Source organism: Carica papaya, chromosome 3, assembly GCF_054855325.1.
Source record: "Carica papaya isolate Zhongbai chromosome 3, ASM5485532v1, whole genome shotgun sequence".
In the NCBI taxonomy this organism is placed as follows: Eukaryota; Viridiplantae; Streptophyta; class Magnoliopsida; order Brassicales; family Caricaceae; genus Carica; species Carica papaya.
In genome coordinates this window covers 29,391,286-29,415,015 of record NC_142311.1, presented here as the reverse complement: position 1 = coordinate 29,415,015, position 23,730 = coordinate 29,391,286, and the positions used below count along the sequence as shown (strand labels likewise).

Below are 23,730 nucleotides of genomic sequence, written 5' to 3'. Positions count from 1 at the left end.
TATGGGCATGAGTCGAGGCGTCGAGGCATTTCCTTTGATATTAAAACTAGAAGATGAGGTGAGGTGTGCGCCTACAGCAAAACAAATGACAGGAAGGGGGAGGGAAGGAGAAGGGGCACATGCATTTATAGTGTAGAATGGGACAGGTGCTATCACACCAGCACTATTGCTCTGAATCCCGTAAGAACTCTACAGTTAAGTGTCTTTTGGTGAGAGTAATTCGAAGATGGTTGACCTCTTGGAAAGTCCTCGTGTCGCACCTGTTTCTTTGCACACGAGGCAATAAACGTTACGCGTAAAAGGAACCATGGTCCGTCAATTCATTCGCAATCGTGAGTTGCGATGTTAGAGCATTTTACTTAATATTTTTGGTACATTCATTTAAAGTCCACCACGTTATAAGAGTCTCATTACGAGCATTTTATATAGTAGAACAACAAAAAATGAGGTACGGTGGGCGGTCATTTCATCAAGGTGTGAGTCGAGCTGCCGGGGCATTTCACTTGAAATTAGAATATAAGAAACAGTCGAGGTGCGCGCACAGCCAAAAAAATGAAGGGAGGGGGGAGGGAAGGAGAAGGGGTACATGTATTTGCAGCACGAAATGGAACGGGTGCGATCATACAAGCACTAATTCACCGGATCCCATCAGAACTCCGCAGTTAAGTGTTTTTGGGTGAGAGTAGTACTAGGATGAGTGACCTCTTATGAAGTTCTCGTGTTGCACCCTTCTTTTTGTAGATGTGGTGTTCAACATTATGCGAGATTAGATCGAAGGTCTACCAATTCATTCGCAAACGTGAGTCACAGTGTCGGGGCATTTTGCTTAATATTTTTCGTGGATTATATTAAAGCCCATCACATGATAAGAGTGTTATTACGAGTATCTTACATAGTAGAACAACGAAAACAGAGGTACAGTGGGCGATCTGTTCATATGGGCATGAGTCAAGGCGTCGGGACATTTCACTTAATAATAGAATTAGAAGAAGAGGTGAGGTGTGAGCGCACAGCGAAACAAATGATGGGAGAGGGCAAGGAATGAGAAGGGGTATATCTATTTGCAGTGTGAAATGGAGTTGATGCGATCATACAAGTACTAATTCGCCGATCTCATCAGAACTCCGCAATTAAGTATTTTTGTGCGAGAGTAGTACTAGTATGGGTGACCTCTTTAGAAGTCCTATTGTTGCACCCTTCTTTTTGCAGATGGGGTGTTAAACATTACACAGGACCGGAGCGATGGTCCGCCGATTCATTCACAAACATAAGTCACAACGCTGGGGCATTTTACTTAATATTTTTCGTGCATTCAATTAAAGACCATAACGTGATAGGAGTGTTATTATGAGTATCTTACATAGTAGAACAATGAAAACAGAGGTGCGACAGGGGATCCGTTCATGCTGGTTTGATCGCACATGTTTCATTTCGCGCTACAAATACATACACTCCTTCTCCTTCCCTCCCACCTCCTGTCATTTGTTTCCTTGTGCATGCACACTGCACCTCTACTTCTAGTTCTAATATCAAATAAAATACCTCGACGCCTTGACTCACATTTACGAATAAACCAGTGGAACATAGTTCCAGTCGTGAGTAACATTGAACGACCCATCTGCAAAAAAAATAGGTGCAACATGAGAACTTCCTTGTGTTGCACCCGTCTTTTTCTTAATATTTTTCGTGCATCCATTTATAGTCCACCACGTGATAAGAGTGTCATTACGAACATTGTAAATAATAGAACAAGCAAAACAGAGGTGCGACGGGTGGTCCATTCATCTGGACGTGAGTCGAGGCAATGGGGCATTTTATTTGATATTACAACTAGAAATAAAGGTGCGGTGTCCACACAGAGCGAAACAAATGATGGGAGGGGGAAGGGAAAGAGAATGAGTATATGTATTTGAAGTGAGGAATAGGACAGGTGAGATCATACTAGCACTAATGCATCATATCCCATCATAATCTGCAGTTAAGCGTGTTTGAGCGAGAGTAGTACTAGGATGAGTGACCTCTTGGGAAGTGCTTGTGTTGCACCCGTCTTTTTACGGACAGGGCATCAAACATTATGCGCGACTGGAGCCATAATCCGCTGGTTCATTTGCAGGCGTGAGTCGCTGCGCTGGGGCATTTTGCTTACTTTTTTTTGTGCACTCATTTATAGTCCACCACGTGATAAGAGAGTCATTACGAGCATCTTACATAGTAGAACAACGAAAAAAAAAGGTGTGGCGGGTGGTCCTTTAATCTGGGCATAAGTCGAGGCGTTGGGGCATTTTGCTTGATATTAGAACTAGAAACAGAGATGTAGTGTGCACGCACAACGAAAAAAATGATAGGAGAAGGGGTATATGTATTTGCAATGCAGAATGAAAGGGGTGCGATCATACCAACACTAATTCACCGGATCCCATCGAACTATGCAGTTAAGCATGCTTGGGTGAGAGTAATACTAGGATCGGTAACCTCCTGAGAAGTCCTCATGTTACACTGTCTTTTTGCAAACGGGGCATAAAACAATACATGTGATCGGAGCCACAATCCGCTAGCGTGAGTCGCGTCGCCAGAAAATTTTGCTTACTATTTTTTCGTGCATTTATTTATAGTCTACCACGTGATAAGAGTGTCATTACGAGCATCTTACATATTAGAATAAAGAAAAATGAGGTACGGCAGGCAGTCCTTTCATCTGGCGTGAGTCGAGGTGTCGGGGCATTTCGCTTGATATTAGAACTATAAACAGAAGTGCAGTGTGCGCGTATAGTAAAAAAAATGATGGGTGGGGGGAGGAAAGGAGAAGGAGTATATGTATTTACAACGCAGAATGGAAGGGGTGCAATCATACTAGCATTAATACACCGGATCCCATCGAATTTCGTAGTTAAACGTGCTTGGGCGAGAGTAGTACTAGGATGGGTGACCTCCTGGGAAGTTCTCTTGTTGCACCCATCTTTTTGCAGACGGGGTGTCAAATGTTACGTGCGATCGGAGCCACAGTCCACCAGCATGAGTAGCGACGTTGAAACATTTTGCTTAATATTTTACGTGCACTTATTTATAGTCCACCACGTGATAAGAGTCTCATTACAAGAATTTTACATAGTAAAACAACAAAACAAGAGGTGCAAGGGGCCTTCATTCTTCTGGGCGTGAGTCGAAGCGACATGGCATTTTGTTATATATTAGAACTAGAAGTAGAGATGTGGTATGCCCACATAGCGAAATAAATGATTGGAGGGGGGAGGGAAGGAGAAGGGCTATATGTATTTGCAGTTGGGAATGTGATAGTTGTGATCATACAAACACTAATGCACAGGATCCCATCAGAACTCTGTAGTCAAGCGTGCTTGGGCGAGATTAGTTTTAGGATGGGTGACCTCCTGGAAAGTCCTCGTGTTGAACCTGTCTTTTTGTAGACGGGGTGTTAAACGTTAAGTGCGATCGGAGCCACAGTCTGTCGGTCTGAATCGCAACGTCAAGACATTTTTCTTAATATTGTTCGTGCATTCATTTATAGTTCACCACGTGATAAGAGTGTCATTACGAGCATCTTACATAGTAGAATAACGAAAAATGAGGTACAGGGGATAGTTCGTTCATCTGGGCGTCAGTCGAGGCACCAGAGCATTTTGCTCTATATTAGAACTATAAGCAGAGGTGCGGTGTTCACGCATAGTGAAACAAATAACAAGGTGCGATCATACCAGCAATAATTCACTGGATCCCATCAGAACTCTGCAGTTAAGCGTGCTTGGGTGAGAGTAGTTCTAGGATGGGTGATCTCCTGGAAAGTTCTCATGTTGCACCCTTCTTTTTACAGATGAGGCGTTAAACTTTACGTGGGACAGAAGCGACGATCCACTTGTTTATTTGCAAATGTGAGTCACGGCACTAGGACATTTTATTTAATATTTTTTCAGCATTCAATTAAAGCCCATCACGTGATAAGAGTGTCATTGCGAGCATGTTAAATAGCAGAACAACGAAAAACAAGGTGCATCGGGCAATCCGTTCATATGGGCATGAGACGAGGTGCCTAGGCATTTTGCTTGATATTAGAACTAGAAGCAGAAGTGAGCTGCGCGCACAGCGAAACAAATGACGAGAGAGGAGAGGGAAGGAGAAGGGGTATATGTATTTGGGGGGCAAATAAGAAAGGTTGCAATCATACCAGCAATAATTGACCAGATCCATTAAGAACTCTGAAGTTATACATGCTTGGGTAAGAGTAGTACTAGGATGGTTGACCTCCTAGGAAGTCCTCATGTTGTACCCTTCTTTTTGTGAATGGGGGCGTTAAACATTACACGGGACCGGAGTGATGGTTTGCCGGTTCATTCATAAATGTGAGTCAAGGCACCAGGGCATTTTTCTTGATATTTTTTGCGCATTCAATTAAAGTCCATCACGTGATAAGAGTGTCACTACAAGCATCTTGCATGGTAAAAACATGAAAAACGAGGTGCGGCGGGTGTTCCATTCATATGGGTATGTGTCGAGGCGCCGGGGCATTTCTCTTGATATTAGAATTAGAAGCAGAGGTGAGGGGAGAGGAAAGGAGAAGGGGTATATGTATTTGCTGCGCAAACCAGAATTGGTGCGATCATACAAGCACTAGTTCACCGGATCCCATCAGAACTCCGCAGTTAAGCATGTTTGGGCAAGAGTAGAACTAGGATGGGTGGTTCCTCAGAAGTCCTAGTGTTGAACCCTTATTTTTGCAGACGGAGCGTTAAACGTTACGCTGGACCAGAGCGACGGTCTGCCGGTTCATTTGCAAACACGAGTCACGGTGCCGGAGCATTTTTCTTAATATTTTTTGCGCATTCAACTAAAGCCAATCATGTGATGAGAGTGTCATTGCAAGCAGTTTAAATAGTAGAACAAGGAAAAATGAGGTACGGCATGCGATCCGTTCATATGGCCATGAGTCGAGGCGTCGGGGCATTTCGCTTGATATTAGAACTAGAAGCAGAGGTGAGGTGTGCGCATACAGCGAAACAAAGGACAGAAGGGGGGAGGGAAGGAGAAGAGGCACATGCATTTATAGCGCGGAATGGGACAGATGCGATCAGACCAGCACTAATGCACCAAATCCCATAAGAACTCTGCGGTTAAGTGTCCTTTGGTGAGAGTAATACTAGGATTGTTGACCTCTTAGAAAGTTCTCGTGTTACACCTATTTTTTTGCACACGAGGCAATAAACGTTACGCGCTACTAAAACCACAGTTTGTCAGTTCATTCGCAAAAGTTAGACGTAGCATCTGGGCATTTTGCTTAATATTTTTCGTGCATTCATTTCATCTGGGCATGAGTCAAGCCACTGGGGCATTTTAATTGATATTAGAATTAGAAGTAGATGTGCGGGGTGCGCACACAACGAAAAAAATGACCGGGGGGGAGGGAAGGAGAAGGGGTATATATATTTACAGTGTGAAATAGAATGGGTGCGATCATACCCGCACTAATTCACCGGATCCTGTCAGAACTCCGCAGTTAAACATTTTTGGGCGAGAGTAGTACTAAGATAATTGACCTTTTGGAAAGTCCTCATGTTGCACCCTTCTTTTTCTACACGAGGCAATAAATGTTATGCGCAACTAGAACCACGGTCCGTTTGTTCATTCGCAAACATGAGTTGCAGCGTCAGGGAATTTTGCTTAACATTTTTCGTGTATTAATTTATAGTCCACCACGTTATAAGAGTGTTAATACGAGCATCTTACATAGTAGAACAACTAAAAATGAAGTGCGGCGGGCGGTTCGTTCATCTGGGCGTGAGTCGAGCCGCCAAGGTATTTCGCTTAATATTAGAATTAGAAGAAGAGGTGCGGGGTACACGCATAGAAAAATAAATGATAGCAAGGAGGAAGGAAAGAGAAGGGGTATATGTATTTGCAGCGTGAAATGGAACAAGTGCGATCATACCAGCACTAATTCACCGAATCCCATCAGAACTCCGCAGTTAAGCATTTTTGGGCAAGAGTAGCACTAGGATGGGTAACTTCCTGAGAAGTCCTTGTGTTGCACCCTTCTTTTTATAGACGGGGCATTAAACGTTGCGCTCGGCATTGGGGTATTTTGCTTAAATTTTTTGTGCATTCAATTAAAACCCATTACGTGATAAGAATATTATTACGAGTATCTTACATAGTAGAACAACAAAAACAGAGGTACGGCGGGCGATCCGTTCATATGGGCATGAGTCGACGCACTGGGGCATTTCGTTTGATATTAGAACTACAAGCAGAAGTGAGATGTGCGTGCACAGCGAAACAAATGACGAGAGAGGGGAAGGAAGGAGAAAGGATATATATATTTGCGGTGCGAACAGGAACGGTGTGATCATACCAGCACTAATTCACCGAATCCCATCAGAACTCTGCAGTTAAACATGCTTGAACGAGAGTAGTACTAAGATGGGTGACTTTTTGGGAAGTTCTCGTGTTGCACCCATCTTTTTACAAAGGGGGCGTTAAATGTTATGCAGGACCGGAGCGATAGTCCACCGGTTCATTTGCAAACGTGAGTCATGGCGCCAGGGCATTTTGTTTAATATTTTTCATGCTTTTAATTAAAGCCCATAACGTGATAAGAGTGTTATTACGAGTATCTTACATTGTAGAACAATGAAAACAGAGGTGCGATAGGCGATTCGTTCATATGGGCATGAGTCGAGGCACTGGAGCATTTCACTTGATATTAAAACTAGAAGCAGTGGTGAGGTGTGTGCGCACAGCGAAACAAATGACGGGAGGGGGGAGGGAAGGAGAAGAGGTATATGTATTTCTGTCGCAAACTAGAACAGGTGCGATAATACAAGTATTAATTCACTAGATCCCATCAGAACTCTGCAGTTAAGCATGCTTAGACAGGAATAGTTCTAAGATGGGTGACTTCCTTGGAAGTTCTCGTGTTGCAACCTTGTTTTTGCAAACATAGTGTTAAATGTTACGTTATGCAGGACCGGAGTGACAGTCTACCGGTTCATTTGCAAACGTGAGTCACGGCACCGGAGCATTTTGCTTAATATTTTTTGCGCATTCAACTAAAGCCAATCATGTGATGAGAGTGTCATTGCAAGTAGCTTAAATAGTATAACAACAAAAAATGAGGTGCGGCGGGCGATCCGTTCGTATGGGCATGAGTCGAGGCATCGAGATATTTCTCTTGATATTAGAACTAGAAGCTGAGGTTAGGTGCGCGCACAAAGAAACATATGACAGGAGGGGAGAGTGAAGGAGAAGGGGTACAAAAAAGAATGGGTGCAATCATACCAGCACTAGTTCTCCAGATCCCATCATAACTCAAAAATTAACCGTACATTGGCGAGAGTAGCACTAGGATGGGTGACCTCTTGGGAAGTCCTCCTGTTACACCATTCTTTTTACAGACGGGGCGTTAAACGTTAGGTAAGACCAGAGCAACGGTCTGCCAGTTCATTCGAAAACGTGAGTCACGGCACCTAGATATTTTGCTTAATATTTTTTCTGCATTCAATTAAAGTCCATCACGTGATAAGAGTGTCATTTAGAGCACCTTACATAATAAAATAATGAAAAACGAGGTGTCAGGGCATTTCGCTTGATATTAGAACTAGAATAAGAGGTGAGGTACGCACACAACGAAACAAATGACGAAAGGGGAGAGGGAAGGAGAAGGGGTATATGTCTTTGTGGGGTAAATTAGATTGGTTGAGATCATACCAGTAGTAGCTCATCGGATCCCATCAGAACTCTGCAGTTAAGCATGCTTGGGCGAAAGTAGTACTAGGATAGGTGACCTCCTTGGAAGTTCTCGTGTTGCACCCTTCTTTTTCCAGATGGGGTGTTAAACTTTTTTCAGGACAGGAGTGACGGTCCGCTGGTTCATTCACAAATGTGAGTCACGGCGCTGTGACATTTTGCTTAATATTTTTTGTGTATTCCATTAAAGTCCATCACCTGATAAGAATGTCCTTACGAGCATCTTAAATAGTAGAACAACAAAAAAATGAGGCGCAGCACGATCCGTTCATATGGGCATGAGTCGAGGCGTTTGGGCATTTTGCTTGATATTAGAATTTTATGTAGAGGTGAGGTACGCACACAGTGAAACAAATGACGGGATGAGAGAGGGAAGGAGAAGGGGCATATGTATTTGCAGCGCAAACTAGAATGGGTGCGATCATACCAGCACTAGTTCATCGGATCCCATCGGAACTTTATAGTTAAACGTGTTTGGGCAAGAGTAGTACTAAGATTGATGACCTGCTGGGTAGTCCTCGTGTTGCACCATTCTTTTTGCAGACGAGGTGTTAAACATTATGCAAGATCGGAGTGACGGTCTGCTGGTTCATTCGAAAACGTGAGTCACGGTGCCATAGCATTTTTTTTAATATTTTTTGTGCATTTAATTAAAGCCTATCACATAATAACAGTGTAATTATGAGTATCTTAGATAGTAGAACAATGAAAAATAGGTGCGACAGGCGATCCGTTCATATGGGCATGAGTCCAGACGTCTGGGTATTTCGCTCGATATTAGAACTAGAATAAGAGATGAGGTACGCGCACAGCGAAACAAATGACAGGAGGGGAGAGGGAACACGAAGGACTATATGTGTTTGTGGTGCAAACTAGAACATGTACGATCACACCCGCACTAGTTCCCTGGATCCCATCAGAACTCCGTAATTAATCGTGCTTGTACGAGAGTAGTACTAGGATGGGCGACTTATTAAGAAGTTCTCATGTTGCATCCTTCTTTTTACAGACGTGGTGTTAAATGTTATGCGGGACTGGAGCGACGGTCTGTTAGGTCATTCGCTGGCGTGAGTCTTGGCGCCATGGAATTTTGCTTAATATTTTTTGTGCATTCATTTATAGTCAACTACGTGATAAGAGTGTCATTACGAGCAACTTAGATAATAGAATAAAAAAAACAAGGTGCGGTAGATGGTCCATTCATCTGGGTGCGAGTCGAGCCACTGGAGCATTTCACTTGATATTAGAATTATAAGAAGAGGTGAGGTGGACGCACAATTGACGGGAGGGGGGAAGGAAGGAGAAGGGGTATATCTATTTGCAGCGCAAAATGGGACTAGTGCAATCATACCAGCACTAATTCACCGAATCCCATCACAACTCCACAGTTAAGCATTTTTGGGCAAGAGTAGTACTATAATAGGTGACCTCTTGGAAAGTCCTTGTGTTGCACCCTTCTTTTTGTAGACGGAGCGTTAAACATTATGCGGGACCGGAGCGACGGTTTGCCGATTCATTCGCAAACGAGAGCCACGGTGCGGGACATTTTGCTTAATATTTTTTGCTCATTCAATTAAAGCCCATAATGTGATAAAAGTATCATTGCGAGTATCATTCATAGTAGAACAACGAAAAATGAGGTATTGTGGGTGATCCGTTCATATGGGCATGAGTCGAGGTGCTGGGGCATTTTGTTTGATATTAGAACTAGAAGCAGAGGTGAAGTGCACGCACAGCGAAACAAATGATGAGAGGGGAGAGGGAAGGCGAAGGGTTATATATATTTGCGGCGTAAATCAGAACGTGTGCGATTATATCAGCACTAGTTCACCGGATCCCATCAGAACTACACAATTTAGCGTGCTTGGGCGAGAGTAGTACTAGGATGGGTGACCTCCTGAAAAGTCCTCGCGTTGCACCAATCATTTTGCAGACAGGGCATTAAACGTTATGCGGGACCGGAGTGACGGTCTGCCGGTTCATTTGCAAACGTTAGTCACGATGCCGGGGCATTTTTGCTTAATATTTTTCGTGCATTCAATTAAAATCCATCATGTGATAAGAGTATTATTACGAGTATCTTACATAATAGAACAACAAAAACAAAGGTGCGGCGAGTTTTCTGTTCATATGGGCATGAGTTGAAGCACCGGGGCATTTCACTTGATATTAGAACTAGAAATAGAGGTGAGGTGCATGTAAAGAGAAACAAATGACAGGAAGGGAGAGAGAAGTAGAAAGGGTATATGTATTTGTGGCGCAAACTAGAACGAGTGCTACCATGACCTCTTAGGAAGTCCTCATATTGCACCCTTCTTTCTACGAACGGGGCGTTAAACATTACATGGGAACGAAGTGACGGTTCACCGGTTCATTCGCAAACGTGAGTCATGGCGCCGGGGTATTTTGCTTAATATTTTTTACGTATTCAATTAAAGTCCATCACATGATGAGAGCGTCATTGCGAGTATTTTACATAGTAGAAAAACGAAAAACGAGGTACGGCGGGCGTTCCGTTCATATGGGCATGTGTCGAGGCGCCGGGGCATTTCGCTTGATATTAGAACTAGAAGCAGAGGTTAGGGGAGAGGGAAGGAGAAGGGGTATATATATTTGCGGCACAAACCAAAATTGATGCGATCATACCAGCACTAGTTCACTAGATCCCATCAGAACTCCGCAGTCAAGTGTGTTTGGGCAAGAGTAGAACTAGGATGGGTGGTTCCTCAGAAGTTCTCGTGTTGCACCTTGATTTTTGCAGACGGAGCATTAAACATTACGTGGGACTGGAGCGAGTATCTGCCGGTTCATTTGCATACATATGTCACAGCACCGGAGCATTTCTCTTAATATTTTTCACGCATTCAACTAAAGCCAATCATGTGATGAGAGTGTCATTGCAAGCAGCTTAAATAGTAGAATAATGAAAAATGAGGTACGGCGGATGATCCGTTCATATGGGAATGAGTCAAGGCGCTGTGGTGTTTTACTCTATATTAGAACGAGAAGTAGAGGTGCAGAGTGCACGCGCAAGGAAATAAATGATGGGAGGGGGAAGGGAAGGAGAAGGAGTATATGTATTTGTAGCGCGGAATGAAACGGTTGTGATCATACCGGAACTAATGCAACGGATCCCATCAGAACTCTGCAGTTAAGTGTTCTTGGGTGAGAGTAGTACTAGGATGGGTGAGCTCCTGGGAAGTCCTCTTGTTGCACCAATTTATTTGCATATAGGGCATTCGAAGTTATGCGCGACTAGAACTATAGTCTGCTGATTTATTCACTAATGTGAATCAAGGCGCCAGGGTATTTTACTTGATATTAGAACGAGAAGCAGAGGTACAATGTACACGCACAAGGAAACAAATGACGAAAAGGGGGGGAGGAGAAGGAGTGTATGTATTTGCAGCGCGTGATTAAACGGGTGCAATAATACCAGCACTAATACACCGGATTCCATCAGAACTACGAAGTTAAGTATGCTTGGGCGAGAGTAGTACTAGGATGGGTGACCTCCTGGGAAGTCTTCGTGTTGCATCTATTTTTTTGCAGAAGGGGCGTTCGACGTTACGCGGGACTGGAACTATGCTCCGCTAGTTTATTCGTAAATGTGAGTTAAGGCACCGAGAAATTTTACTTGATATTAGAACGAGAAAGAGAGGTGCAGTGTGCATGCACAAGGAAACAAATGACGGAAGGAGGGAGGGAAGGAGAAGGAGTGTATGTATTTGCAACGCGGAATGAAACAGGTGCGATCATACCAGCACTAATGCACCGAATCCCATTAGAACTCTACAGTTAACAGTGGTTGGGCGAGAGTAGTACTAGGATGGGTGACCTCCTGGGAAGTCCTCGTGTCGCACCAATTTTTTTGCTGATGGGGCGTTCGACATTACGCGCAACTGAAATTATGGTCTGCTGGTTTATTAAAAAATGTGAGTCAAGGCGTCGGGGCATTTTACTTGATATTAGAACGAGAAGCAGAGGTGCAATGTGCATGCATAAGGAAACAAATGACGGAAAGGGGGGGGGGAGGAGAAGGAGTGTATGTATTTGTAGCGCGTGATTAAACGGGTGCGATAATACCAGCACTAATGTACCGGATCCCATCATAACTCCGCAGTTAAGTATACTTGGGCGAGAGTAGTACTAGGGTGGGTGACCTCCTGGGAAGTCTTCGTGTTACATCTATTTTTTTGCAGAAGGGGCATTCAATTTTACTCGGGATTGGAACTATGTTCCCTGGTTTAATCGATGATGTAAGTTAAGGCGCTGAGAAATTTTACTTGATATTAGAACGAGAAGGAGAGGTGTAGTGTGCACACATAAGGAAACCAATGACGGAAAGAGGGAGGGAAGGAGAAGGAGTGTATGTATTTACAACGTGAAATGAAACAGGTGTGATCATACCAGCACTAATGCATCGGATCCCATCAGAACTCCGCAGTTAACAGTGCTTGGGCGAGAGTAGTACTAGGATGGGTGACCTCCTAGGAAGTCCTCGCGTTGCACAAATCTTTTTGCTGATGGGGCATTCGACGTTACATGCGATTGGAATTATGATTTGGTGGTTTATTCGCAAATGTGAGTCAAGATGCCGGGGCATTTTACTTGATATTAGAATGAGAAGTAGAGGTGCAGTGTGCACGCACAAGGAAACAAATGACGGGAGGGGGAAGGGAAATGAGGAGTGTATGTATTTGAAGCACAGAATGAAACAGTTACGAGCATACCAGTACTAATGCACCAGATCCAATTCGAACTTCGCAGTTAAGTGTGCTTCAGCGAGAGTAGTATTAGGATGGGTGACCTCCTGGGAAATGCTCGTGTTGCACCTATTTTTTCGCAGATGGGTCGTTCGGTGTTACGTGCGACTGGAATTATTGTCTGCTAGTTTTTCACAAATATAAGTCAAGGCGCCAGGGCATTTTACTTGATTTTAGAATGAGTAACAGAGGTGCAGTGTACACGCATAATGAAATAGATTACGGGATGAGGGAGGGAAGGAGAAGGAGTGTATGTATTTGCAGCGCAAAATAAAATTGTTGCGATCATACCAGCACTAATGCACCGGATCCCATTAAAACTCTGCAGTTAAGTGTGCTTGGGCGAGAGTAATACTAGGATGAGTGACCTCATGGAAAGTTCTTGTGTTGTACTATTTTTTTGCAGATGGGGCATTTCACGTTACGCGTAACTAGAACTATGATCCACTGGTTTATTTGCAAATTTGAGTCAAGATGTCAGGGCATTTGACTTGATATTAGAACAAGAAGTAGAGGTGTAGTGTGAACGCACAAAAAAACAAATAATGGGTGGGGGGAGGGAAGTAGAAGGAGTGTATGTATTTGCAATACGGAATGAAATGGGTCCCATCATTCCAGCATTAATGCACCAGATCCCATCAGAACTCCGCAGTTAAGTGTGCTTGGGCGAGAGTAGTACTAGGATGTGTGACCTCCTAGGAAGTCTTCGTGTTGCACCCATTTTTTTACATATAGGGCGTTCGACGTTACGTGCAACTGGAACAATGGTCTGCTGGTTTATTAGCAAATGTGAGTCAAGGCGCTTAGGCATTTTACTTAATATTAGAACGAGAAGCAGAGCTGCAGTGTGCATGCACAAGGAAACAAATGACGGGAGCGAGGAGGGAAGGAGAAGGAGTGTATGTATTTGCAGCGCAGAATGAAACAGGTGCTATTAAACCAGCAATAATGCACCGGATCCTATTAGAACTCCGAAGTTAAGTGTGTTTGGGCATGAGTAGTACTAGTACTAATGTATCGGATCCCATCAGAACTCTGCAGTTAAGTGTGCTTTTGGCGAGAGTAGTCGTAGGATGGGTGACCTTCTGGGAAGTCTCCGTGTTGCACCCATTTTTTTGCAGATGGAGCGTTCAACGTTACACGTGATTGGAACTATGGTCCGCTGGTTTATTCACAAATGTGAGTCAAGGCACCAGGGCATTTTACTTGATATTAGATTGAGAAGGAGAGGTGCAGTGTGCACACACATGGAAACGACGGGAGGGGGGAGGGAAGGAGAAGGAGTGTATGTATTTACAGCGCAGAATTAAATGGGTGTGATCATACCGGCACTAATGCATCAGATCCCATCAGAACTCCGCAGTTAAGTGTGCTTGGGTGAGTGACCTCCTGAAAAGTCCTCATATTGAACCCATTTTTTTGCAGATGGGGCGTTCAACGTTACGCGCGACTGAAATTATGGTCCGCTGGTTTATTCACAATGCGAGTCAAGGCACCAGAGCATTTTACTTGATATTAGAACGAGAAGCAGAAGTGCAGTGTGCAACACAAGGAAACAAATAAAGGGAGGGGGAAAGGGAAGGAGAATGAGTGTATGTATTTACAGCATAAAATGGAAAGGGTGCGATCATACCAATACTAATGCATCGGATCCTATCGAACTCTGCAGTTAAGCGTGCTCTGGTGAAAGCAGTACTAGGATGGGTGACCTCCTGCGAAGTCCTCGTGTTTCACCTGTCTTTTTATGAACGGGGCGTTAAATGTTACGCGTGACTGGAGTCACAGTCTGCCAGTGTGAGTCGCAGTGTTGGGACATTTTGCTTAATATTTTTCATGCATTCATTTATATTCCATCACGAGATAAGAATGTCATTATGATTATCTTACGTAGTAGAACAATTAAAATAGAGTTATGGCGGGCGGTCTGTTCATCTGGGCATGAGTCAAGACAGTTGAGCATTTTGCTTGATATTAGAACTAGAAACTGAGGTGCGGTGTGTGCGCATAACAAAATAAATGACGGGAGGGGAGAGGGAAGGAAAAGTGGTATATGTATTTGCAACGTGGAATGGAAGGGATGCGATCATACCAGCTCTAATGCATCGGATCCCATCGAACATCGTAGTTAAGCGTGCTTAAGCTAGAGTAGTACTAGGATGGGTGACCCCCTGGGAAGTCCTCTTGTTGCAGTCGTCTTTTTGCATACGGGACGTTAAACATTGCGCGCGAGGGGAGATACGATCCACTAGTTCATTCGCCTACATGTGTCGCAGCGTCGGGGCATTTTGCTTAATAGTTTTTGTATAATATTTATATTCCATTACAAGATAAGATTATTATTACGAATATCTTACTTAGTAGAACAACAAAAATAGAGGTGCGGCAGGCGATACGTTCATCTGGGTGTTAGTCGAGGCTAGGGCATTTCGCTATATATTAGAACTAGAAGCAGAGGTGCGGTGTGCGCACATAGTAAAATAAATTATGGGAGGGGTGAGGGAAGGAGAAGGGGCATATGTATTTGCAGCAGGGAATGGAAGTGGTGCAATCATACTAGCACTAATTCACAAGATCCCATCAGAACTCCGCAGTTAAGCATGCTTGGGAGAGAGTAGTACTTGTATGGGTGACCGCCTGAAAAGCCCTCAAGTTGTACCCGTCTTTTTGTAGACGGGGCAGTAAACGTTACATAGGACCGGATCTATAGTTTGCAGGTTCGTCGGTTAATTTTCAAACGTGACTCACGGCGTCAGGGCATTTTGTTTAATATTTTTCGTGCATTCATTTATAGTCCACCGGTGGGCAGTCCGTTCATCTGGGCGTGAGTCGAGCCGTCGGGGCATTTTGCTTGATATTAGATTTAGAAGAAGAGGTGCGGGGTGCGCGCACAGCAAAAAAAATTATAAGAAGGGGGAGGGAAGGAGAAGGGGTATATGTATTTGCAACGCAAAATAGAATAGGTGTGATCATACCAGCACTAATTCTCCGAATCCCATCAGAACTCAACAGTTAAGCATGTTTGGGCGAGAGTAGTACTAGGATGGGTGACTTCCTGGGAAGTCCTCGTGTTGTACCCTTCTTTTTACAGACAGGGCGTTAAACATTGCGCTCGGCGTCGGGGCATTTTTCTTAATATTTTTCGTGTATTCAATTAAAGCCCATCACGTGATAAGAGTATTATTACAAGCATCTTAAATAGTAAAGCAATGAAAAACGAGGTGTGGTGGATGATCCGTTCATATGGGCATGAGTCGAAGCGACGAGGCATTTTTCGCTTGATATTAGAACTAGAAACAGAGGTTAGGTGCGCGCACAGTGAAACAAATGACGGGAGGGGAAAAGGAAGGAGAATGGGCATATGTATTTGCAGTGCAAACAAGAAAGGGTGCTATCATACCAGCACTAGTTCACTGAATCCATCAGAACTCTGCAGTTAAGCTTGCTTGGGTGAGAGTAGTACTACGATGGGTGATCTCTTGGGAAGCACTCATGTTGCACCCTTCTTTTTGCAGACGAGGCGTTAAATGTTACATGGGATTGGAGCGACAGTACGCTAGTTCATTCGCAAAGAGTCACAGCGTCGGGGCATTTTGGTTAATATTTTTCATGCATTCAATTAAAGCCCATCACGTGATGAGAATGTCATTGCAAGCATCTTGAATAGTAGAACAACAAAAAATGAGGTGCGTCGGGCGATTCGTTCATATGGATATGAGTCGAGGGAGGGAAGGAAAAGAGGTACATGCATTTGTAGCGCGAAATGGGATAAGTGCGATCAGACCAGCTCTAATGCACCGAATCCCATAAGAACTCTGCAGTTAAGTGTCCTTTAGTGACAGTAGTACTAAGATGGTTAACCTCTTGGAAAGTCGTCGTGTTGCACTGATTTTTTTTCACACGAGGCAATAAATGTTACGTGCGACCGAAACCATGGTCTGTTGGTCCATTCGTAAACGTGAGTCGCGGCGTCAAGGCATTTTGCTTAATATTTTTCATGCATTCATTTATAATCCACCACGTTATAAGAGTCTCATTACAAAAATCTTACATAATAGAACAACGAAAAATAAGGTACGGCAGGCGGACCGTTCATCTGAGCATGAGTCGAGTCGCCGGGGCATTTTGCTTGATATTAGAATTAGGAGCAGAGGTATGGGGTACACGCACATAAAAAAAAAATGATGATAGGGGGGAGTGAAGGAGAAGGGGTATATGTATTTGCAGCGGAAAATAGAATGGGTGCGATCATACCAGCACTATTTTATCAGATCCCATCAGAACTCTGCGGTTAAACATTTTTAGGCAAGAGTAGTACTAGGACGGGTGACCTCCTAGGAAGTCCTCGAGTTGCACCCTTCTTTTTTTAGACAGGGCCTTAAATGTTACCCAGGACCGGAGCAACCGTCTATCGGTTCATTTGCAAATGTGAGTCAAGGCATTGGGGCATTTTTCTTAATATTTTTCATGCATTCAATTAAAGCTCATCACATGATTATTATGAGTATCTTACATAGTAGAATAGTGAAAAAAAAGGTGCGGCGAGCAATCTGTTCATACGGGCATGAATTGAGGTGCTAGGGCATTTCGTTTGATATTAGAACTAGAAGTAGAGGTAAGGTGTGCATGCACAGTGAAACAAATGACAGGAGGGGGGAGGGAAAGAGAAGGGGTATATGCATTTACAGCACGAAATGAAATGGGTGCAATTATACCAGCACTAATTCACCAGATCCCATTAGAACTCCCAAGTTAAGCGTGTTTGGGCGAGAGTAGTACTCGGATGGGTGACCTCATGAGAAGTTCTCGTGTTGCACCCTTCATTTGTCATATGGGGCATTGAACATTATGCATGATTGGAGCAACGGTCTGCCGGTTCGTTCACAAATGTGAGTCCCAATGTCGGGGCATTTTGTTTAATATTTTTTGTGCCTTCAATTAAAGTCCATCACATGATAAGAGTGTTATTACGAGTATCTTACACAATAAAACAATAAAAATAGAGATGCGACGGGCGATCCGTTCATATGGGCATGAGTCAAAGCGTTGGGGCATTTCGCTTGATATTAAAACAAGAAAAATAGGTGAGGTCTGCGCATATAGTGAAACAAATGATGGGAGGGGGGAGGGAAGGAGAAGGGGTACATGCATTTGTAACGCATAATGGGACGGGTGCGATCAGACCAAACTAATGCACGGAATCCCATAAGAACTCTGCAGTTAAGTGTCTCTTGGTGAGAGTAGTACTAAGATGGTTGACCTCTTGGAAAGTTCTCGAGTTGCACCTGTTTTTTTGCACACGTGGTAATACACATTACGCGCGACCAGAACCACGATTCATCAGTTCATTCGTAAATGTGCGTCGCAACGTCAGGATATTTTGCTTAAATAATTTTCGTGCATTCATTTATAGTCCCCCACATTATAAGAGTCTCATTATGAGCATCTTACATAGTAGAACAACGAAAAATGAGGTGCGGCGGACGAACCATTAATCTGAGCGTCAGTGAAGCAGCTGGGGCATTTCGCTTGATATTAGAAGTAGAAGAAGAGGTGTGGGGTGCACGCATAGCGGAAAAAAAATGATGGGAAGGGGGAGGGAAGGAGAAGGGGTATATGTATTTGCAGTGCAAAATGGAATGGGTGCGATCATATCCAGCACTAATTCACTGGATCCCATCAAAATTCCACAGTTAAGCGTTTTTGGGCGAGAGTAGTACTAGGATAGATGACCTCCTGAGAAATTATCGTGTTGCACCCTTCTTTTTGCAGACAAGATGCTAAACGTTACGTGAGACTGGAGCGACAGTCCGCCGGTCTATTTGCAAATGTTAGTTACAGTGCTAGGGCATTTTTCTTAATATTTTTCGTGCATTCAATTAAATCTCATCACGTGATAAGAGTGTTATTATGAGTATCTTACATAGTAAAATAAAAAAATAAAGGTGCGATGGGCGATCTATTCATATGGGCATGAGTCGAGGCACCGGGGTATTTCACTCGATATTAGAACTACAAGCAAAGGTGAGGTGTGCGCACAAACCGAAACAAATGACAGGAGGGGGGAGGGAAGGAAAAGGGGTATATGTATTTGCGGTAAGGAATTGAATGGGTGCGATCATACCAGCACTAATTCACCGGATCCCATCAGAAATCTGCGGTTAAGCGTAGTACTTGGATGGGTGACCTCCTGGGAAGTTCCTGTGTTGCACCATTCCTTTTGCAGACGGGGCATTAAATATTTTTCAGGACAAGAGTGATGGTCCACTGGTTCATTCGCAAACGTGAGTTACGGCGTCTGGGCATTTTGCTTAATATTTTTCCCGCATTTAATTAAAGCCTATCACGTGATAACAGTGTTATAACGAGTATCTTACAAAGTAGAACAACAAAAAAGGAGGTGCGGTACGATCCATTCATATGGGCATGAGTCGAGGCACTGGGGTATTTCGCTTGATACTAGAATTAGATGCAGAGGTGAGGTGCGCGCACAGCAAATCAAATGACGAGGGGGGGAGAGGGAAGGAGAAGAGGTATATGTATTTGCGGTGCAAACTAGAACGGGTATGATCATACCGGCACTAGTTCACCAGATCCCATCAGAACTTGGCAGTTAAGCCTACTCGAGCAAGAGTAGTGTTGCGATTGGTGACCTGCTGGGAAGTCCTCGTGTTTCACCATTCTTTTTGCAGACGGGGCATTAAACATTATGTGGGATTGGAGCGACAGTCTGCCGGTTCATTCGCAAACGTGAGTCATGGCGCCAGAGCATTTTACTTAATACTTTTCGCACATTTAATTAAAGCCCATCTTGTGATAAGACTGTCATTAAGAGTATCGTAGATAGTAGAACAACAAAAAATGAGGTGCAGCAGGCAATCCGTTCATATGGGCATGAGTTGAGGTGTGGGGCATTTTGCTAGATATTAGAACTAGAAGAAGAAGTGAGGTGCGCACATCGGAATAAATGACAGGAGGAGGAAGGTAAGAAGAAGGGGTATATGTCTTTGCAGCGCAACTAGAATGGGGGCGATCATAATAGCATTAGTTCACTGGATCCTATAAGAACTCCGCAGTTAAGCGTGCTTGGACGAGAGTAGCACTAGGATGGTTGATCTCCTAGGAAGTCCTTGTGTTGCACCATTCTTTTTGCAGACATAGCGTTAAACGTTACGCGGGACCAGAGCGATAGTCCGCCGGTTCATTCACAAACATGAGTCATGGCGCCAGGGCGTTTTGTTTAATATTTTTCGCGCATTCAATTAAAGCCTATCATGTGATAAGAGTATCATTACGAGTATTTTACATAGTAGAAAAATAAAAAACGAGGTGCGGCGGGCGATCCGTTCATATGGGTAAGAGTCAAGGTGTCGGGGCATTTTACTTGATATTAGAACTAGAAACAGAGCTGAGGTTCGCACACAGCGAAACAAATGATGGGAAGGGAGAGGAAAGTTGAAGGGAATATGTATTTGCAGCGCAAACTAGAATGTGTGCGATCATACTAGAACTATTTCTCCAGTTCCCATCAAAGCTCAGCAGTTAAGTGTGCTTGGGTGAGAGTAGTACTAAGATGGGTGATCTCCTAGGAAGTCCTCGTGTTGCACCGTTCTTTTTGTAAATGGGGCATTAAACGTTACACAGGACCGGAGCGACAGTCCGCCAGTTCATTCGTAAACGTAAGTCATGGTGCCTTGGCATTTTACTTAGTATTTTTTGCGCAATTAATTAAAGCCCATTTCGTGATAAGAGTGTCATTTTGAGTATCTTACATAATAGAACAACGAAAAACGAGGTGCGGCGGGCTGTTCGTTCATATGGGCATGAGTCGAGGCGCCGAACATTTTGTTTGATATTAGAACTAGAAGCAAAGGTGAGGTGCGCACATAGCGAAATAAATGATGGGAGGGGAGAGGAAAAGAGAAGGGTTATATGTCTTTGCGACGCAAACTAGAATGGGTGCGATCATACCAGCTATAATTCACTGGATCGCATCAGAACTTCGCAGTTAAGCATGGTTGGGCAAGAGTAGTACTAGGATGGGTGACCTCCTAGGAAGTCCCCATGTTACACCCTTCTTTTTACAGACGGGGCCTTAAACGTTACGCGAGACCAGAGCAACAATCCACCAGTTCATTCGCAAATAAGAGTCACGGCGTCAAGGCATTTTACTTAATATTTTTCACACATTCAATTAAAACCCATAACATGATAAGAGTATCATTGCGAGTATCATAGATAGTAGAACAAGAAAAAATGAGGTGCGGCAGGCGATCTGTTCATATGGGCATGAGTTGAGGCGCCGAGACATTTTGCTTGTTATTAAAACTAGAAGCAGAGGTTAGGTGCGCACATAGTGAAACAAATGATGGGAGGAGAGAAGGAAGGAGAAGGGGTATATGTCTTTGCGGCGCAAACTAGAACGGGTGCGATCATACTAGCTCTAGTTCACTGGATCCCATTAGAACTTCGTAATTAAGCATGCTTGGGTGAGAGTAGTACTAGGATTGGTGACCTCCTAGGAAGTCTTTATGTTATACCATTCTTTTTGCAGACGCGGCATTAAACGTTACGCGGACCGGAGTGATGGTCTACTAGTCCATTTGCAAGCGAGAGTCATGGCACCGGGGCATTTTGCTTAATATTTTTTACGCATTCAATTAAAGCCCATAACGTGATAAGAGTATTGTACATAGTAAAATAACGAAAAACGAGGTGCGGCAGGCAATTCGTTCATATTGGCATGAGTCGAGGCGCCGGGGCATTTTACTTGATATTAAAACTAGAAGCAGAGATTAAGTGCACGCGTAGCGAAACAAATGACGGGAGGGGAGAAAGAAGGAGAAGGGGTATATGTATTTGCAGCGCAAATAAAAAGGGGTGCAATCATACCAGCACTAGTTCACTAGATCCTATCAGAACTCTGTAGTTAAGTGTGCTTTGGCGAGAGTAGTACTAGGATCAGTGACCAGCTGAAAGTACTTATGTTGCACCCTTATTTTTGCAGACGGGGCGTAAAACATTATGCAGGACTGGAGCGATGGTTCGCTGATTCATTCGCAAACGTGAGTCACGGCATCGGGACATTTTGCTTTAAATTTTTTGTGTATTCAATTAAAATGCATCATGTGATAAGAGTGTTATTACGAGTATCTTACATAATAGAACAACGAAAACATAGGCGAGGCAGACGATCCGTTCATACGGGCATTAGTCGAGGCGCCAGCGCATTTCGCTTGATATTAGAACTAGACACAGAGGTGAGGTGTGCGCGTACAGCAAAACAAATGATGGGAGGGGGGAGGGAAGGAGAAGGGGCACAGAGTAGCACTAGGATGGGTGACTCCTGAGAAGTCCTTGTGTTGCACCCTTCTTTTTTCCAGACGAGGCATTAAACAATATGTGGGGCAAGAGAGACGGTCCACCAATTCATTCACAAATGTTAGTCACGGTGCCGGGGCATTTTGCTTAATATTTTTCGTGCATTCAATTAAAGCCCATCACGTGATAAGAGTGTCATTAGGAGCATCTTACATAGTAGAACAGCAAAAAATGAGGTGCGGCGGACAGTCCGTTCATCTGGGCGCGAGTCATGTCGCTGGGGCATTTTCCTTAATATCTGAATTAGAAGCAGAGGTGCGAGGTGCGTGCACAACAAAAAAAATGACGGGAGGGGGGGCGGAAAGGAGGAGGGGTATATATTTTTATGGCGCGAACTAGAACAAATGCAATCATGCCAATACTAATTAACCGGATCCCATAAGAACTTCGCAGTTAAGCGTACTTGGGCAAGAGCCGTACTAGGATGGGTAACTTTTTGGGAAGTTGTTGTGTTGCACCCTTCTTTTTTATGACGGGATGTTAAACGTTATGTGGGACAAGAACGACGGTTCGCCGGTTCATTCATAAACGTGAGTCACGGCGATAAATTATTTTACTTAAAATTTTTTGTGTATTTAATTAAAGCCCATCACGTGATAAGAGTATTATTTCGAGTATCTTACATAGTAGAACAACAAAAACATAGGCGCGGCGGGCGATCTTTTTATATAGGCATGGGTCAAGGTGCCGGTGCATTTCTTTTGATATTAGAACTAGAAGCAGACATGCGGTGTGCACGCACAACGAAATAAATGATGGGAGAGGGGTGAAAAGGAGAATAAATATATATATTTGCAGCACAAATTAGAATAGGTTTGATCATACCAGTATTAATTCACTAGATCCCATCAAAATTCCACAGTTAAGCGTGCTTGGGAAGGAGTAATACTAAGATGAGTGACCTCCTGGAAAGTCCTCGTGTTGCACCATTCTTTTCACAGACAGGGTGTTAAATATTATGCGGGACCAAAGCGACAGTTTTCCGGTTCGTTCGCAAACGTGAGTCACGGCACAAGGGCATTTTGCTAAATATTATTCATGCATTCAATTATAGCCCACCTTGTGATAAGAGTGTTATCAAGAATATCTTACATAGTTGAACAATGAAAAGAGAGGTGCGGCAGGCGATCCATTCATCTAGGTGTGGCCAAGGCATTTTTCTTGATATTAAAACTAGAAACAAATGTTAGGTGTGCGTGTACAGTGATACAAATGATCGGGGGGAAGGCAAAGGGGCAAATGCATTTGTAGCAGGGAATGGGAGGGGTGCGATCAGTCCAGTACTAATGCACTGAATCCCATAAAAACTCTACAGTTAAGTGTCCTTAGAATCCCACTGAATCCTTGTGTTGCACCCATCTTTTTTCAAATGGAGCGTTAAATATTATGCACGACCAGAGATGCGGTCCACCGGTTCATTTGCCTGTGTAAGTCTCGACACCATGGCATTTTGCTTAATATTTTTCCTGCATGCATTTATAGTCCACCATGTGATAAGAGTGTCATTACGAGCAGCTTACATAGTAGAATAATGAAAAACAAAGTGCGACAGATGGTCCATTAATTTTTGGCGTGAGTCGAGGTGCCGGAGTATTTTGCTTAATATTAGAATTAGAAGTAGAGGTGCAGGGTGTGCACACAATGAAAAAAATGACCGGAGGGGGGAGGAAAAGAACAGGGGTATATCTATTTACAGCGCGAAATGGAATGAGTACGATCATACCAGCACTAATTCACCGGAGTCCATCAGAACTCTGCAGTTAAGCACATCAGAACTCTGCAGTTAAGCATTTTTGGGTGAGAGTAGAACTATGATGGATGATCTCTTGGGAAG

General features: G+C 43.7%; 16 pseudogenes; all 16 read left to right on the top strand.

The window, feature by feature from the left end:
* Nucleotides 1–611: 611 nt before the first annotated feature.
* Nucleotides 612–730, top strand: LOC148268315 (5S ribosomal RNA; annotated as a pseudogene).
* A 2,107-nt stretch (nucleotides 731–2,837) lies between these two features.
* Nucleotides 2,838–2,955, top strand: LOC148268314 (5S ribosomal RNA; annotated as a pseudogene).
* Nucleotides 2,956–3,696: 741 nt separating this feature from the next.
* Nucleotides 3,697–3,815, top strand: LOC148268313 (5S ribosomal RNA; annotated as a pseudogene).
* A 2,106-nt stretch (nucleotides 3,816–5,921) lies between these two features.
* Nucleotides 5,922–6,040, top strand: LOC148268312 (5S ribosomal RNA; annotated as a pseudogene).
* Nucleotides 6,041–6,344: 304 nt separating this feature from the next.
* Nucleotides 6,345–6,463, top strand: LOC148268311 (5S ribosomal RNA; annotated as a pseudogene).
* Nucleotides 6,464–7,699: 1,236 nt separating this feature from the next.
* Nucleotides 7,700–7,818, top strand: LOC148268310 (5S ribosomal RNA; annotated as a pseudogene).
* Nucleotides 7,819–10,852: 3,034 nt separating this feature from the next.
* Nucleotides 10,853–10,971, top strand: LOC148268309 (5S ribosomal RNA; annotated as a pseudogene).
* A 203-nt stretch (nucleotides 10,972–11,174) lies between these two features.
* Nucleotides 11,175–11,293, top strand: LOC148268308 (5S ribosomal RNA; annotated as a pseudogene).
* A 206-nt stretch (nucleotides 11,294–11,499) lies between these two features.
* Nucleotides 11,500–11,618, top strand: LOC148268307 (5S ribosomal RNA; annotated as a pseudogene).
* A 206-nt stretch (nucleotides 11,619–11,824) lies between these two features.
* Nucleotides 11,825–11,943, top strand: LOC148268306 (5S ribosomal RNA; annotated as a pseudogene).
* Nucleotides 11,944–12,148: 205 nt separating this feature from the next.
* Nucleotides 12,149–12,267, top strand: LOC148268305 (5S ribosomal RNA; annotated as a pseudogene).
* Nucleotides 12,268–12,795: 528 nt separating this feature from the next.
* Nucleotides 12,796–12,914, top strand: LOC148268304 (5S ribosomal RNA; annotated as a pseudogene).
* Nucleotides 12,915–13,119: 205 nt separating this feature from the next.
* Nucleotides 13,120–13,238, top strand: LOC148268303 (5S ribosomal RNA; annotated as a pseudogene).
* Nucleotides 13,239–15,476: 2,238 nt separating this feature from the next.
* Nucleotides 15,477–15,595, top strand: LOC148268302 (5S ribosomal RNA; annotated as a pseudogene).
* Nucleotides 15,596–15,901: 306 nt separating this feature from the next.
* On the top strand, nucleotides 15,902–16,019 carry LOC148268301 (5S ribosomal RNA; annotated as a pseudogene).
* Nucleotides 16,020–17,216: 1,197 nt separating this feature from the next.
* Nucleotides 17,217–17,335, top strand: LOC148268300 (5S ribosomal RNA; annotated as a pseudogene).
* The last annotated feature ends 6,395 nt before the right edge of the window (nucleotides 17,336–23,730 follow it).